Raw genomic sequence first — 17,186 nt, 5'->3', positions numbered from 1 at the left:
CAGGGGAGGCGGGGGCGGGGGGTCCCGGGATCCGGGGTCCCGAGCGGCGCCTGGGCCCGTGGCGGCGCCTCGCGTAGCGGCCGGACCGCGGGGACCCTCGGTCCGGGCCTGTCCCCCGCGCGGAGAGGCCCGGCCAGTCGCTCTCTCCAGCGGCGCAGGGCAGCTCCGCACCAGGCGCCCCCTGCCCGAGCGCGGGCGCCGCGGCGAGCCAGGCTGCACCTGCGCGAGGCCAGCGCGCACCCCGTCGAGGCTCCGCTAGGGACGGACCCAGGCCAGCCTCGGGCAGCCTTTCCTCCTCGCCCGCCCTCGAAGTCCGCCTTAGGGGAAGCAGGCTCTCCCGGTGCGCCTCCCGGGTCCAGTCTGGGCCAGCGCTGGCTGCGGGCCGTCCCAGGAGGCCCTGAGCGCAGCCTCTTCCCCACGCAGCGACCGCCCGTCTCCGGTCCACGCGGAAGGGGGGTGCACAGACGCGTTTGCTGACTGGGACCCAGGGTTGTCAGTGGGTGTGAATCAAATGATTCTTTCTCGTGGCCTCATTACTCTAGTTCACGGAACCACTCCCTTGCAGGAAGGGAGACACGTGGGGGTCTCTAATTTGTGGCACAGTATTACTAACTAGGGCAAAAGTGAAATAGTTCATCAAAATTTATCAATTTCAGGGGCTCCTGGGTGGCTCAGTGGGTTAAAACCTCTGCTTTCCGCTCAGGTCATGCTCTCAGGGTCCTGGGATCGAGCCCCGCATCGGGCTCTCTGCTCAGCGGGGAGCCTGCTTCCTCCTCTCTCTCTGCCTGCCTCTCTGCCTACTTGTGATCTCTGTCTGTCAAATAAATACATAAAATATTAGAAAATTTTTTAAATCAATTTCAAACATTTACCACAAACTGCAGTGTAGTGAGAGCCGCTAAATTTCTGTGCCTGCCTCTCCCTGAGTCCCTGGCCGGAAGGGGGTGGAGCCCCAGACAGGCTGTGGGCATGGGGGGGCACGGGTGAGGAAGAACAACTTGGACACAACCCAGCAGCTGAAATCATGAGGAAGTAGTCGGAACACTTCTTGCATTGCTCTGGGGCCCCTGCTGCGGGACTGCCTGGGGTCTTAGGACCTCCGTGCCTTGTGAGGGTCCCCAGCCGTGTCCCTGCCTGAGCCTCTGATAACCTGGCTGATCCCCTGCCCGCTGATATGGTGAAGTGTCACCTTGCTGAGGGCCCTTCTGCATTTTGATGGACAGAGAAAAACTGGGGAACCAGAAGAGAGTCCCGTGGGTTCGCAGTGGTCCAGGTCCTCTGACACAGCCTTGTCCATACAGACAGGGAAAGAGCAAGGTTACATCCCAGCGCCCTTTCTAAGCCTCACGCCAGACCAGGGCAGGTCTCCTCTCCTCTGAGGCTCAGTAGTCAAATCCGTAAAAGGCAACTAACACAGTACTTCTTACCTTCTCTGCTGTGTGATGACAAGATGGCCCTTGGGACTGCAGTGGGTCTTACTTGCCGGTGGACTGTGGCGGGGACTGTCTCCATCGCCCAGTGGCCATCAACACACGGTGGATCTCTGAGCATTCAGCTGACAATTGCTCTGATCACAGGCACGAGAACGTAGCTGGGAGCTGCCAGGACAGGATAAAGAGATGCTCCGAGTGAGAGCCGAGAAGGATGGCCAGCAGGGACCGGGTTCTCAAGTCCTTCTCAACAAGCAGAGCCCTGGAGAAGGCTGAAAGGTTGACCAAGGCAGAAAGCAGCCAGGAGGCCGGCGTGACGAGTGCAGGGCCCAGAAGGGTGAGTCCAGGAAAGCTGGCTGGCTTGCACTGCTTCATACTTTCTTTTCTTCAATTTCAGTCCTGTGATGGAATTTTCTAGAAGTCATAAGAGTGCTCTGGAAACTTGACTAGGAGAAGTTGGTATTGGGCAAGGGGTTGTGAGAAATTGTCTTTCTTGTTTTGAAGAAACTACCAGTGGGGACCTTGAACGTCTAAGGCAAATCCCCGGAGGTTCTCTGGGAATCTTCTGGAATACAGACCCTGGCGCACGGAGCAGGTGGCCGGGCTGTCCCTGTGGCTCCTTCTTCTTGCTTTGCCTCTGTCTTAGGAAGATGGAGCATCCCGTTCTCCAGGGGGACTGACAACACAGGAGGGGTGCTGCTTGCTGGTGTGGGGCTGTGTGTTTTGGTCTGTTTGTTGAGTTTTAGAGTTCTGTACAGATTCTCCGAGAAGAAGAGTTCTCCGTTTTCTTCTGATACTTTTCATTCTGCCTTTCGTGGTGTTTTTAATCCATTGATGCATTTTTCTCCTCTGCACTGGGACCCCGTGTTCTCGATGCCACCCAGCAGCTTGCCTCCCCACGGTGGCTCCCTCAGGCACAAGCACAAGGATTGATGAAGCTTTTCTGGACGCTCTGTTTCCTTCCACTGGTCTGCTGGTCCCCCCGGCCTCACACTGGTCTAACTGCAAAAAACCCCGGGGGGTTTTGTCCTGGAGCACAGGAATGCGTCGGAAGGCACCTGGGATTTGTTTTAGCGCGCGGTGCTGAGACGCACAGATGTGCACAAGGCACAAAGGATGAAATTTTGCTCACAGTTTCCTGGGACCAGGGAGCATATGTGCCACGGGGGTTGGGAAGCACCAGGTCTGTCAGGAAGTCGCAGGAGCGGGTAGAAAATGTGGCAAGACCCTTTACTGTGGTTTCCACAGGGGGGGCTGCGGAAGCGGGGGAACCAAGCTTAGAGATGGCTAGTGTGAGTACTTTAGTGGCTGACGGGCTGTGGGGCTGTACCCAGTTGTCTGGCACCTGCCATGGGGTGGCCACGGAGGGGAGGGGTGGGAGTGGTCTCTGGCTGGGCTGGTATGTGCAGAGCGGGGGAGGTGAGTCAGCCGGCTCTGGGAACGGCCATGCCTCCAGGGTCAGCAGGTCCCAGGAGTCAAAGCCCAGACCCTCCCGCAGGCCGGCAGACTCCTGGCTTGCCGGCAGCACGCCCCCGTTGGGGAGAACGCTGGAGGCCTCCATCCTCACTCCTTTAGCTTGCCTCATCGCCGGTGGCGTCCCAACCCTGTGGGCAGGGGCCTCCGGTCTCTACCACCTGCTGTTCCTTCTGCCTGGACACTTGCATTCCTGCCTCCTCACTGTCTTTACGTATGAGCCGAAAGTCAGGCTGGTAAGACCCAGGGGTCCTGTTACCCTCTCCCCTGGGGTGTGTATGGCTCTCAGGGCGCCAGTGCATTCCATGTGCATTTGACTTGACGTTTAACCTGTTTGGAACAGAACCGTTTCCAAGACACCTTCTGTGAGAGAATTGGGGCCATTTTACAGATTGGGAAATTGAGGCACAAGAAACGCACCGACCCACTCAGCTCATCGCCAGGCCACTGACAGCCTCATGTCCCGGGGCCTTTCCTTCCGCTCTCCGGTCCGGACTGCGGGTGGACGCTGCCTCGGGCTCTGCCTTTCTGCAGGCTGCCGTCGCCGGAGAGGTCGTGTTTGTGCTGCTCCGGGCTCCAGTAAAACCACTTCCCATGTGCGGACGCTTGACGTCAGATAAGGCTCGAAATACTGGGCGGCATGTTGTACCCCGTGTGTAGATTGCAACTATCGGGGAGTCCGGCCTCGGGGTCTGCATGTGGGAAAGCCCGTCCGCCCGGCGCCTCGGGTCTCAGGCGCCGCCCGTAGCTGTGTTCTCTGCTCCACTTCCCTTGCCGTGGAAGACGGGGTCCTCGGTATAAACCGTGATCCGGAATGACGACCTGTCTGTGGCCTTCGTCAACATCTCAGCGAGTTTGGCAGTTCAGAGGCATAGGAGCAGTTTTTCGCGCTTGAACACGTCTTTCTTCACACCTTCGGTTTGCAGAACAAATGTTTCCGTGTGCTTGTGCTTCCTGAAATGTCAAAAATCCCACAAGTATGAAAACAGTTATTCTCAAAGAAGGGGTCTTTGACGAAGGACAGTTGCTCACCGTGACTCTGGCTTTGCGAAGTGCTGTGCCACATTCCATCCGCTGCGTGCGAAGACAGAGATCTTGGTTAGCGAGGTGGAGGCCAAGTCCCCAAAGGGGAGAGTCACCCTGAGGAGGGCACCCCGGCCGGGCCTGTGAGCCTGCACTGTCACGTCCTCGTCGGTGGAGAAGCACGTGACCCTGTGGGGTGAAGACAGCCTTCCCCGGCCGGCCTGGCAGCTGGCTACAGCCATGGGGCCGCGTCGGTCCGGAGAGCTGCAGGCAGAGCCAAACAGGTCCTGTGGGAGGACCCGGAGGGTCCCGGGGCAGGAGGGCGGGAGGTCTGGGAAGAGGCCTGGGAGGAAATTGATTCCCTAGAGATGACAACGTCCCCCTGCAGCGGGGGCGTGTCCCCCGAACCCAGAGCCGCAGCCAGTGGGTTAGCAGGACGTGGTGCCTCGCGTGGAGACGGGCCGGTCGGACCAGGATGCTCGCCGCCCCTTCCCTCCCTCTCCCCTCCCCGGCCCCTCCCTGTCCTGCTGGCCGCAGGCTCCTGGGCAGAGCCTCTCACACGGCCGGGTGGGTTCCCATGTCTCATTCGGCCTCCGAGGTGAGTGGCGCAGCAGGCGTGGATGGCGTGGGCAGACCTGCGCCTGCCCGTGGACCCGTCCCCAGCATTGCACCTGGACCCACGCACGTGGACCTGTGGCTGCAGGTGCATCCGCCCCTCTTCCCACCACGCCCGCGTGCACAGACGCCAGCTGCGGGGCCGGGACCCGGGGCCGCTCTGCTGTGCACCCGACGTTCTCGCTTTAGCAAACAGGGAAGCTGTTTGGGGCGAGGGCTCTTGGCCTCTCATAACAGACGCTGGAGATCACTTATCTGGCTTCCTCACTTCAGGGCAGCGGTCGTAAGAGGACCCTTGTACGTATTTTCAACCTTGAGTTGATGAGGCCAGGAACGCGTACTGGATCCGGGGCCTTTTATGAGCTACTTGACTTTGAAGCCTCCGTGGCGAGGGCGTGTCCCATAGAGCACGGGGTGGGGGCTGGGATTTGTGTCCGGAAGGTCGTACGGGGTGTGCGGTCCTCGACCCTGGGCGTGTTTGTGTAGTTACAACTGAAACGGTGTGTATTCCGCTCACTGTGTCTTTTTAGGGTGCTCCCCACCGATCACCCAGAACGAGCCCAATTCCTTGTGCAGGGGCATCCTTCGAGCCAGAAATCAAGGTCTTGCTGACGTGCTGCTCCGCTGGGCCAGTCCCCTCTGACCTGGCAACCGTGTCCCACTTCAGCCACTTGTAGCCCGCACCGTCCTTGCGGCGGGGGTCTGGGATGGGCTGACGCAGGTCATGGTTTCCCCAGCACGTAGGTTACATCCCATGACACGAGAAGGCAGTGGACCAGAGCCACGGGCGTGGGTTCTGCCGTGACCCTGGGAGGGGCTCCGCTGCCCTCAGCCTCCCGTTTCCCCCCTTGGCTGTTTATAGGGACATAGCCTGTGGGGCAAAGCTTGACCCTTATGGGAGGTTTTCCTTAGGGTTGGGAGAGTGAACACAGGTGGAGTGCCCAGTGCGGGTCTGGCACCGGGTGAGGCCACTGAGCGCCGGCTGTGTTCGCAAGGGCACGGGGCGTTCAGCTCTGGAACCTGCAGCCTTCCTGCCGCAGGGGGCATGGTGGTGGGCAGGTGCGCCTTCCCCAGCCCCAGTCCCTCAACGTCTGACAACACTGGGTAAACAAGAGTGTGGATTCTTTTAGGAAGGTTAGGGAATCCGTCTTGCTGCTCCGAGAACCAGATCCTGGATTGCAGATGGGGTTTTGTGGAAAGCCGGCGGTGGGTCCAGAGGCCGACTCGGTTGTGGGGGGAAGGGCACTGCCGACCTGTGTGTCCCACTACAAGACCACAGCTCCACAAGTCCAGGTGTGGACACGTCTGACCCCTGAGGAAGAGCACGAGAACCCTGTGCTGGGCAGCTCACCCCCGTCTGAGTGCGCACAGGTGGTGGGACAGCGGGTCCTCCGTGCTCCCCGAGACTCGGGAGTGTGGTGCTGCGCAACACACACACGCGTCTCTCCGGGCACAGAGCTGGCATGCGTGCGCCGTGTGCGACTTAGCCGTGTAGGTGCGCCGACGGTGCGGGCGAGGCCTGCCCGTGTGTTGGCGGGGTCAGTCGCCCGCATTCACTGACAAGAGCTTGGGACAAGTTCTTTCCCCTTCTCAGCCGGGGCTTTGTCGTCTATAGAACGGGGTTAATGGGACAAGCCCTCTCGAGGGTCCCCGGGAACGGCACCCCACTGTCGGGTCCTCGCTGAGCCGGGCTGCCGGAGGCTGTCGGGGCACAGCTGTCGGGGAGCGCACGGGAAGCCGGGGCCCCTTCCCCTCCGCAGAGCACAGGCCTCTGGTGTTTCTCGTGCGCTGTGGCGACAGAGCGGCCTCCTCCTTCCCTTTGGTGGGTCCCGCGGCCTCTGTTTGGTCTGGAGACTCTCCGGGTCCGTGGCCGAGGCTTCCGTGGGTGCTCGCCCGCCCCACTCGGACCGGCCCGGCCCCTTCATTCCGCTGTCGCTCTGATGCAGAGAATGTCTTCCCGGCCGGTCTCATGTGCCCAGAGTGAGACTTTGTTTCGTCAGGAAGCGCGAACTCCTGCGTCCCTCAGCCGTGGGAGGCTTCGCAGAGCAGACGTGGGCGGCAGCTCAGCCTGGGCTCCAGCTCTGCCCTCCGGCCGGCGTCTGTGGGAGCGGCTCCGTCTCCTTCCTCTGTCACCAGGAGAGACTCGTGAAGAAAGTGACCACGTGAGTGTTGCTGGGCTGCACCCCCGGCCTGGGCAGGGCGTGAGGCGCTGGTGCGGACCGCAGGGGCCCCGGTGACCCTTGGCAGACGCGCCTCCGGCTTTAAGCAGTGCTTGTGAAGAGTCACGCTCGGTTGCCTAGAGGTGGCGGTGACGAGGGGTCCGCGGCCCCGCACACGCACAGGAGAACACCTGGTGGCCCTGTGACTTCTGCAGACACTCTGTGCTTGACTGGCGTGAAGTGTGGAAGCGGCTTCCCGGGTAGAGACCCTTGCTGGGAAACCGGGACGAGGATGTGGAGTACATTCCGATGTCACGGACGGGGGGCAGGTGTGTGCTTGTCGTGGGCCCCGTTTTCAGGGACAGGCCTCAGGGGCCAGCTGCCTGGGGGTCGGGAGGGCTTTCTCCGGTCAGCCGGGGACCCCGAGGAGCATGTGTGCTGGCCCGACTATCATCCGCTCCGTCCACAGTCAGAGGCAGGGATGCAGCCAGACCTCAGCGGGCAGCCTTACCCGAAAGGTGTGTCCAGGAGTCTCTCCTCTTAGAATCATCTTCCACCTTAGGATGAGAAGCTCTCGCTGAAGCCTGCGGACAAGCAGGCTGGCCCAGCTCTGTCTGTCTGCCGCATTTCCCAGCTGCGCCCCCTCGCCAGCCCCGAGCCACGTGCAGCGGCTTCCTTATGAGACCCGATTCCCCGAACCCTTGTGTCTACTGCTACTGCAGCTCAGCAGTGAAGACGGTTTCTGGGAGGAGGAGACATTATCGCTTGATCGACGTCGCAAGTTCTTACCTGATTGTCCCCCCACGGTTTCTCCCGACCTGACGGCTGCACAAGGCGCCCCGGGGGGCCAGCCTGCCTCCACCACAGGCTGGGGGGAATTGCCCTGATGGCTTTTCCACCAAGGTCTGAGGCGGCTTGCCGCTGGGAGAGGGCGTAGTGGGGGTGATGACGATGGCACCTTGGGAACCCGGGTCAGGACACTCTGGGCAGGGTCGAGGGCCAGCCTGCGAGGAGCACACGGGCAGACGGGGGGCCCCGTCCTGTCTTGGCTCAGCCGGGGCCGGACCAGGGCTGGCCCTGCCAGTGGCCTTTTCTCTGGTTCCACGAGTTAGCCTGAGACCTCGCGCTGGGGGCTGTAACTTGCGGCCCCGGCCCTGGCCCGTCCCACTTGTCCTTCAGTGTGTGATCTGAACCAGGCCCTCCCCCTGCAAACCGTGGGGGCGTCCGCCTGTACCTGGCCACGCCTGGGCAGAGTCTGCCAGGAAACCTGCCCCTTGGGGGTCCTCAAAGCCACCGTCCTGCTGCCCGTCCCCATCACACCTCCAGAAGCAGGTCCCTGCTGACCTGTCTCCCTTCCGCGTGCACAGACGCCCCATCTACAAGCCGGGAATCTGCTTTTCCTTGAGAAAATGGCTTTGAGTCACAGCAGCGTCCACTCCGAATCGGGGCTGAGTGTGGCTGGTGTGAAGACCTCGCGCTGCCGCACCGCAGGCTGCTGGTGGGCTGTGGCCGGGTGGGGACAGCTCCTGGCTCCGGTTTCCAGATAGGCTCCCCGCCGTGTGATGCCGTGCGGCTGCCAGCCTCCTCTGCGGGGTCAGCCCCTGGGACAGGCTTCATCTATCCCGTTTGCCCGCGCTCCTGCACCGCACAGCAGCTCTCGGAGATGCTCAGTCAGCATTTGGGGAGTAAGAGAATTAAAAAATGAATGACTCGGTCTAGGGAGAGGACAGAGCTTTGGTGCTGGTCGCACCGTCTTACGAATATTTTACCCCACGAATGAAGGAGGGGTTAAATCTAGAAAGTGTCATCTTCAAGCTAAAAAAATAGGGTTTATCGTAATGACTTTGGGATAGAGAAAGATTTCCTACGAAGCCCACTAAAGACAGGCTGTACAGAAAAATACTGATGCGCGTCAGCAAGACCACGCTGTAGACATCTTACGTAGACCACGGGGAGTACAAGCTACTAGTGGGCACAGGATAGTTACAAAGAACGTCACGACGTGTACGATGTGAAGAGGTTCGCAGAGCCTGTGGAAAGCGCACAACAAAATGACGGGCAGAGGACGGGACAGGCCGTGGCCAGAGGACGCACCCCGCATGGCGAACACGCGGAGAGAAGACGCTCGTGTGGCTGCAGCTCCGGAAACGCAGAGGCGACCCCCAGGGGGGTAATTTCATTTTGGAATTGAGAACATCGGAAGCTGCCCATCAAGGGGGAAGGCATAGCCTGTTTGCGCAGTCACCTGTGGCCTTCCCAATGTTGTCACACTCGTAACCAGGAGCGAAAGGCCCCACGGCCGGTGGTGCCAAAACACAGCCCCAGAGCCCCGTTGAATGCGGGTTTGCTTTAGAAGCACGAGATGCTCCAACGGGAGACCTGGGGGGCGGGGTGGGACCGGCTTTGCTGGGCAGAGACGGTGGCTCAGCGGAAAGTTTCTGCGGGGCTGGCGGACAAGGCCCCATGGCCGGGCGCGGGCCAAGGGGCCGAGCAGGGTCTGCTTGGGAAAGTGAGCTGGGGGCGCCGGTGTGAGGAGCTGGTGGTGAGGAGAACGTTCGCGAGGCCTTGCTCACGAACTGTAAGTTTAGTTTTATTTTGTTTGATAAGGAAACTGGTTTTTACACATTTAATTTCAGCTTTCCAGTTTTATTTTACTTTTGCGGTTGGAAGTGTTACTGTAAATGGAAGTTGTTTTACTGCTCACGGGATTGCCACGGATCTGGCCCCAGACGCAGCTCCGTGGGCGAGCCCCCGGGTTCGGGGCAGAGCCGAAGAGAACGGGCGCCGCGCCCGCCCCCCGTGCTCTGGCAGCGTCGGGTCTCTGTGGGAGATGCTCTGCCATGGCTGACGGTGTCAGCAGGGGGATCGTCCCGGGCCGACACTTGGCAAAGGCCGTCCTCAGCCAAATGCGGTTTTGAAAGGATTTGATCTGTCATTGCACTTGGCTCCGTTAGCGGAGGGAAAGAGACAACAGTTTATCTCGCTTCTGATTCTGTGATCATTTCAGTTTCAATCTAAATGCCGTGACCCTGGCAGGTCGCGGGCTTCCGGCACGGAGCGGCGTTTCGGCGACTTTGGGAAAAGAAACCCCATTCACACGAGTCAGAGTTTTATGAGCGGCTGCCCCCTTTCCCGCCGTGGCTGTGCTGTGATGTTGACCCAACACGACACACAGCTCCCTCTGTCCCCTGCTGGACGGTGGCCCGGCGTCTTCGGTCTGTGGATCGAGATCACTCAGCGCCGGAGAGCTCAGGGCAACAAGAAGCCTCTGTTCCGGCGACGACAGGCTCTGAGCAGAAAGGGTCCCTGCGCGCGGGCCGGGCGATGAATCACAGGCCGGCGCCCGGACAGAGAAGGGTCTTTAATAAGGCCATCCCGGTGGGTGGGGCGGAGCCGAGGGCCGGTTCTGCTTCAGTGGGTGAACTTGGAGGGAACCCCGTCTCACGACCGCCTCTGGCACCCGGAGCCCAGCCGTCCTCACAGCCACCTCTTCCCGGCTTCCAGGACCCCGGCACCTGGTTTTGAGTTAGGGGCCGTGGGGGCCGGTCGGCACTCTTCCACTCTTGGAGGACGCCCCCTCCTCCACACACTCGGAACCGAGAGCGTGGTTCCAGCAAGGAGACATCCTCCGAGGCCGCCTGTGGCACTTGGTTTCGTCCTCAGTCCTGGCTTTTTTTGGCTTTGAACTCCGCGCTGCTTGGATGGCTCCCCAGAAGGAAGGGGAAGGATCCCTGATGTCCAGCACCCCAGGGAAAGTGTGTCCAGGGACAGCCTCTGCGAGGCCGGGGCCCTGGAGCTGCTCTGATCACCCCCAGTGGGGAGGGTGGGGGTCCCCCCTAAGTAGTGTGACCTCTGACCCCAGCCCCCAACCCAGGACAGGCAAGATGGGCAGCAGGTACCAAGTCACAGGTACGGCCTGGGGAGGAGGACCCTGCCTGCCTCGCAGGGGCACACAGGCTGTCCCGGGACCCACATGACATGGCTGGGGCCACGGGACAAGTCTTGGTAGTGACAGGGTCATAGGTCGCCCTGGCAGATCGGGGAGGGGGCGCAGCTAGGGGGCTAGTTTGAACATTCTAGGTCCCGGGAGCAACCCAGAAGCCATTAGCCTCCACCTCAGGGAGCCAGCCCTGAGCAGCCTTTCCCGCCGAGGGCAGGGGACTCGCAGTCAGGCCCCGGGGACGGCGTTTCGGTGTGCCTTTAGACGTCTGTTTTGCCGGCCATGGTGAGATCTTCTGAAGGTGGCCTGTTGTTCACGTCAGTGCACTGAAGTCTCTGTCTCAGAGCGTCAGCAGAGCAGAAGCAGAGAGGGACCCCTTCTTCCTCCTCCTCAGGCACATTCCGCAAAGTAGCGCTTGGCCCAGACCCCGGCGGCAGAAGCAGGACTGGGATCGCGCCGCTGGGGGTCCCAGGGCTCTCCCCGTCCGGGCCCCTCTCTCCAGCCGCTGCCCCCGTGGTCTCCCACCCCAGCCGGCCCCGCTTCCTCCCTCCAGCCAGTGTCTCTGGGCCTGTCTTCAGAGTTCCATGCGTCTGGCCTGGGACATGTGGGCGTCCGGAGGCTCGTGCAATGAAACCCCTCCCTTCTATGCGCGGGTCCCCACTCCCACATCTGTGTCCTGACGAGCCCCTCCCACCGCTGTGTTAAGTGGGACGCAGTGTGGGCAGGTCTGGCCGGTGGCTGTGTGGCGGGGAACAGGGGTCCCGTCCAGAGGGTGGCCGGCCTGGGCTTCCGTGAGGACAGGGGCTCTCCCGCAGGCGAGGGCCACACGGCACCAAAGCTCTCCAGGGCAGCCGAGTGCTGCGCGGCCTGGTTCTGCCGGGCATGTCTGTAAGCAGGGCTGTAGCGGGCTGAGCTCCGCAGCATGGGGTAGGGAAGGGGCGGCACAGTTCGGAAGTGGGTGATGAGCAGGATCCGGGTGCAGACCCGGGTGCAGACACAGGGCGTCACTTTGTGTCCTTGACGGAGGCGCGGGCCGTGGCTGGTCAGCTTCCCTGTCTGTGGGGTGACGAGTTTGGCTCCGCGGCCCCGACGCGCGTGCGGTTTTAACCTGCTTGTTGACGGCCCAGCCCAGAGGCCAGGGCCGGTGCTAGCGCCTGTCCCCACCTTTCTTGCCCTGTCCTGGAGGCGCTTGGGTCCTGCTGTCTCGGCATACGCAGATTCTGACCATAGTATAGATTGGTGGGAAATGACTCTTCTGTTCAAACTAGTGTTATTTGAGCTCGCAGTGATTCATTTTAGTTTCACGTTCCAGGCCGCGTGCTCCCCCACAACCGTGTGTGGAGAGCGAGGCCCTGCCCCAGGTGCCTCTGCCCTCGGCGCGTCTCTCCAGGCCGCTCGCATGGCACTCGAGGAGGCAGGGTGGGTGGCGCAGGCTCTCGGACCACGGGCAGGGACGAGACCCGGAGCTCACCCAGCACCACCCTGTCCCCCATGCCTGTGTGGACCTGTGTCCAGGGGCTTCCCGACCTGTGAGGCCAAGAGGCTGTGAGGTGCTGTGGGGGCCCCACTGGGCAGCTGCCCCGCCCGAGCCAGGACCCAGTCCGCCCGCAGCCGGCTGCTTGGGGTGTGACACACTGTGCTAATATTTACCGGGCTGTCGATTCTTACTTAGATCCTTCCTGAAAACGTCTCTCGAGTGTTCCCCTGCACGCAGCGCGTCAGGTTTCCCCGGATGCCCGGCTCGCCTGTGGTTTTCCACACACTCCACCTGCCTCAGTAGAACTCGCCCGCCCTCTTGTCACTCTTTGCTCCATGGGGCCCACCGGGCGCGGCCTAAGGGGCTGGTCTACGTGACACGTCACATGCGGAAAAGAGAAGCGTCAGTGAGCCAACCCACGGCTTCCACGAGCTACGCACGTCCACGCCCGCCCTTGCCCGGACTTCCTGTGAGCGAGTGAAGTAAGTCTCATGAGGGTCAGGTCACTCCAAGGACACGGTCAGGGTCTGGGCGATTTAGGACCGGAGGGATTCACACATGGGGGAGAGTCAGGGTTGTGGCCGGACCAGCTGGGCACCGAGCTGGTGGGACAGGGTCATTTTACTCGCCGATGGTGACGGTGGGGGGGTGGCTTCAGGCTGGTCGTGGGGGCCGGATGACTGCCAGAGGCGGAGCAGACTAGGATTCTGTCCCGCCCCCTGGGGACCCCAGCACAGCCTCGACACTGATCTGGGGAGGGCACGAGCTTGCCGTCCGCGACCCGATACGCTTCTCGTTGACAGAACCACCCTCGGGGTGCAGAGGCACATGTTCCAGAGAAGCTGGAGGCTCAGAACGGTGGGGGTCCTAGACTCCGAGGGGTCACCTCACAGACTACAGCCTCACGTCCAGTCCTGCCTCACTCCCGGGACCCCCTGTCCCAGACCAAGGACGGCGCGGACCGAGAAAGTGGCGATAAGCTCACGACCAAAATGTGACGGCAGGGGGGGTGTGTTTCCGAGCACTGCCCGGTGGGGGACGGAGGTGTGACCGCCCGGCTCTCGGTACATGGGGCCTCATCCTGCCTCCGGGTCTGCGCTACTCTGACCCTGCTCGCCGCGAGCGGCTGGGAACATCCTCCTCACGTGCATGGAGAGCTGAGCCCACGCCCGACGTGGGTCCCTCGGTGTCCACGGGGCTCGTGAAAGGTGGCGCTATGTCCATCTGATCCCCCGTGTCCGGCCCACGTGCCCTGCCACACGGAGCAGACCACGTATCTCTGGCGATGCCCAGGATTGAGTGTGTTGGGATACAAAGGCCTGGCCACCGGGCCTCAGCCAGGGCCACCTCTGGGGTGCCGCTCTCACGCAGAGCTCCCGTGGGATTAGGGGACACTGGCCTTCTCCGAGCCCCGTCCCTGCCCTCCCCCTCCCGCCACTGCCCTCAGGCTGTTCCGGACTTCTCTCCCTCAGTAACCGTAAGAATCTCCCGCTCAGAAGGGAGGGTCTGATACAGGTGTGACTGGTCAGGGTAGGCTTCCCTGAGGGGGAGGTCACTGCTGTGAGGCCAGGACAACGAGCAGGAGTTCACATGACTCAGGGATGGACGCCGAGGGAAGAGCCTGTGCAAAGGCCCTGCACGGGGAAGCAGCCGGTGGACGGAGGGTCGAGGAAGGGAACAGAAAACGGAATCATGAAATCCTGTGGAGCCCTTCAAAACGAAGCTTCTGTGGAACGTCTATGACAGACAATTCTTTCTTTTTAAGATTTTATTTATTTATTTGAAAGAGAGCGCGCGAGCAGGGCAGTGGCAGAGGCAGAGGCAGAGGAAGCAGCCTCTCCTTCGAGCAGGGAACCTGACGCGGGGCTCGATCCCAGGACCCGGAATCATGATCTGAACCACAGGCAGACGCCTCCCAGACGGAGCCCCCAGGCGCCCCGATGCAGACAATTCTTAAGAAAATGTTCTATGGAAATGACAAGACACAGCAGGCATGGCTTCAAGCCTGAGTATTGGGTCTTTGTGGAGAGAAAGCCACGGGGAAGGTGGCAGCCGTGGCTCCAACTGCCTCCCCCTCTGCCTCTGCCGGGATATGAGGCTCTCACACATCGGGACAAGACCGTGTGGTGGGACACAGCTCAGAGCGTTAGAACTTTTCCTTCTGGGTATTTGCTGGACGGTGAACTTCTTTTGGAAGCTGTTTTCCTAAGGCTTCTTCATGAACCCACTGAGGAGATGAGGCCAGGTCACTCGGGATTCACGCACACGAGCCGTGCGGTGCGGAACTCCGTGCTCAGCTCACGGCGACACGAGAGTCTTCGGATGCGCGCGTGGCCACCGCGCAGGGGAGACAGCGGAGCTTTATGGGGTCATGACTGCCTGAGCCTCAGGTGGCTGTCAGCGCGCGTGGGCAGCCAGCGTCCGAGGCTGGGGACTCATGCTGCGTGGGGGGCACGTCCTGTGGGGGCCCTGACCTTGGCCCCAGGCACCGGCCCCAGGTCGGAGGTGACCCGCGATGGGACAGCTCAGAGCTACAGACATTTGTTCTGTCAGAGGTCAGAGGTCAGAAGGCAGGAAATCAAAGGTCAGAGTGCCGGCTTGTCGGCTCCTTCTGAATTCTCTGAGAAGGGATGTGGTCCAGGACTGTCTCCAGCTGCTGGGGCTGCTGGTGTCCTCTGTGTGCATGGCTTGTGGGTGCCTCCGGCCACTGCCACCTCCATGTGTCTGTGTCGGGGGCACACGGGTTCTGGTGGGTCAGGCCCCGCCCTAGTGACCACTGTAACCGGTCAGCTCCGTAGAGACCCGTCTCCGTTAAAGCCACGCTCTGGCACTGGGGCTAGACTCTAACACATCTTTTAGGGGGATGCAGCTCAGCTGCTAACACCCAGGAGGGGATGCCCCCAGCCCTCCCAACCCCCACTCTTCGGATGGACACGGCCCCAGGGCACCGTGTGGGCTCCTGCGCCGTTGCTTCCCAGCCGCTGGGGCCCGTTTGCTTAGGGAGTGTCTGACCTAAAGCTCGCACACGCTCAAGGCCACTCCCATGAGCCCAAAGCAGGAGGCACTCGGAGTCTTGGCTCGGCCCTTGTGATCGGCACCAACCTGAGCCTGCCGGCCAGCTTTCATACCTGGCGGGACACTGGTAGGGCTGTGCAGGTCCCCGACAGGGGGCCCGGCTGGCAACTGTTGGCTGACCCCAGCAGAAACCCCAGGAGCGAGGGCACGACGGCCCTTGAAATGGGGTCCGCCTGCAAGGGAGAGCAGGTCCAGGCTGGGAGGGCTCTTTCTGGCATCCTGAGCAGGCCAGTGGGGGCAGCTGGCAGCACCGCAGCACCAGAGAGGCTCCCCTCAGCCAGCTGCGTGGGTGAACGGCCCCTCCCAGGGCAGGGTCTCTGGAGGGAGGTGCAGCTGGCTCCCCGCCCCCCGCTCCCTGCCCCCCAAGGCCAGGCTGTGGGACAAGCTTCAGCTGCAGGCACGGGTGCTCGTGTCCCTGATGCTCTCTGGGCGCGTGCTGCATCCCCTCCAGCATGACAGGGTCCTGTGGGCTGGGGCGGGGACACGCGGGCGCTCTCGTCCGTGCCGCACCTGAGTGGGCGAGGTCTGGGTTCAAGTCTGCCCGTTTCCCTCCGTGGCTGAGGGGCCTGGGCTGTGGCCCGTCCCTCCGCCTCAGGCGGGAGCGTCCGGAAGCACGAGCAGGAGGGTCTGGCCTGGGCGACCCCTGGTCAGTTCACGGCAGGCAGAGAGACTCACTTCCCGCGCTTCTCCCCCTGCCGCAGCTCGGGGGAGCCGCTCACGGGCCTTAGCTCGGGGCGCCTCAGAACGTCAGGCCCCCACGGAGCCCCACCTGCTGTCCAAGCCCGCGTGAGCGCACGTGCCGCCACACACTCGGGAGAACCAAACGTCCTCCTCTTCGTGGGCCCCCCCGGGGGGCCTGTGCCTCTCAGAGCTGGGGCGGGTGTCGCGCTCTGTGGGGGAGGGGCCGCTTGAGGGGACGGGCTCTTTCTGGACGAAGCCCCAGGCGTCAGCGCTTTCAAAGACAGCTCCTTTCCTGGGGGGCTCATCGTAAGCGCTGCCTCCACTTAGGGGGACCCCAGCCAGCCATGGGCCGAGGGAGGTCGGGCGCCACACAGGCCCGCGAGCGTCTGCGGGCAGCGAGCGCTGGTGGCTGCTGCAAACAGGAGCTTCTCTCTGGCTGACACTTCAGAATCAGCAGGTCAGGGGCATGGTGCCAGGTACTAGAGCCCAGGCCTGGCGGCTTTGGCTCCCAGAACCAGGACGTGGGTGCATCCACACAGGGCGTGCTGGGGCGGGGAGGCAGGAGGCTGTCTCATGGCTGCGCCCCTCCCTGGGCTCTCCTGTCCTGCCTGCGGGGTGGGGACATCACCCCTTTGTTCCGCTTGGAGCACAGGCTCCAGGATTCCTGGCCCCGAGGGGTCTGCGAGGGCACCCGAGCGCGCACAGCTGTCCCTTGTAGCCAAGACTCTGGGCTTCCCGATGAGGCTTCACTTCGGGGGTATTTGGAGGAACTGGAGGACCCCTGAGCAGAGAAAAGTGTGGGGCTGAGTCTGGGGGTCCTGCTGGGGGGCTGAAGAGGTGTGTGGAGGAGGTGCACAGAGATTTGCCCGAAATTTCCACTCCTGACCCAGTAGCGATAGTATCTTGCTGCGGAAGTGAGCCTTAGTGAAAAGTCTGGAATGTGGATCTTTCTGTGTGTTGGGTCCAGGGGCTTCTAGATCTCCAGCATGGCCACCGGCGCGGGTGCTGGCCGTCAGTCCTGATGAAAAGCCAGTTTCTTCCTTCGACGGAGATTACTGCAGCCCTGGCACTTGGCCAGCCGCCTTCCTTGTCTAAGGTCTTTCCCTCCTCTTCAGGCGCCAGGCTTGGTGGGAAGGTCAGGTCTCAGGGCCCTTGAGGACACACGGGGCCCCGCGCTGCAGGGCCTACTGCTTGCCGTCTGTCCGCCATGGGCCCGGGGCGAATGGCTCCCCGCCAGCGCGTCGGGGGGTCACCTCCCGTGGAGACCACCACCCTCTGACTTCTCCCATCCCGTGGAGCCTCTGGGGCAAGGG

At 62.1% G+C, this 17,186-nt stretch overlaps 1 protein-coding gene and 1 long non-coding RNA gene across 2 annotated transcripts in view; one reads left to right on the top strand and one right to left on the bottom strand.

Moving 5' to 3' along the window:
- The window catches only part of LPCAT1 (lysophosphatidylcholine acyltransferase 1), a 45,713-nt gene extending 44,262 nt beyond the window's left edge, over positions 1–1,451 (bottom strand). The window contains exon 1 of the mRNA XM_013064473.2: positions 1,428–1,451. The gene's annotated coding sequence lies outside the window, so the exon portion shown is untranslated. The remainder of the gene's footprint in view (positions 1–1,427) is intronic.
- A 98-nt stretch (positions 1,452–1,549) lies between these two features.
- Positions 1,550–17,186, top strand: part of LOC106007385 — a 66,567-nt gene continuing 50,930 nt past the window's right edge. Inside the window, exon 1 of the long non-coding RNA XR_001182091.2 lies at positions 1,550–12,599. This is a non-coding gene — a long non-coding RNA (uncharacterized LOC106007385). The remainder of the gene's footprint in view (positions 12,600–17,186) is intronic.

This window comes from Mustela putorius, unplaced genomic scaffold (genome assembly GCF_011764305.1).
Source record: "Mustela putorius furo isolate JIRA1106 unplaced genomic scaffold, ASM1176430v1.1 tig00000107_pilon_pilon_pilon, whole genome shotgun sequence".
NCBI classification, from domain to species: domain Eukaryota; kingdom Metazoa; phylum Chordata; class Mammalia; order Carnivora; family Mustelidae; genus Mustela; species Mustela putorius.
Note: the sequence above shows the minus strand (reverse complement) of the source record. Positions and strands in the feature narration are given on the sequence as shown.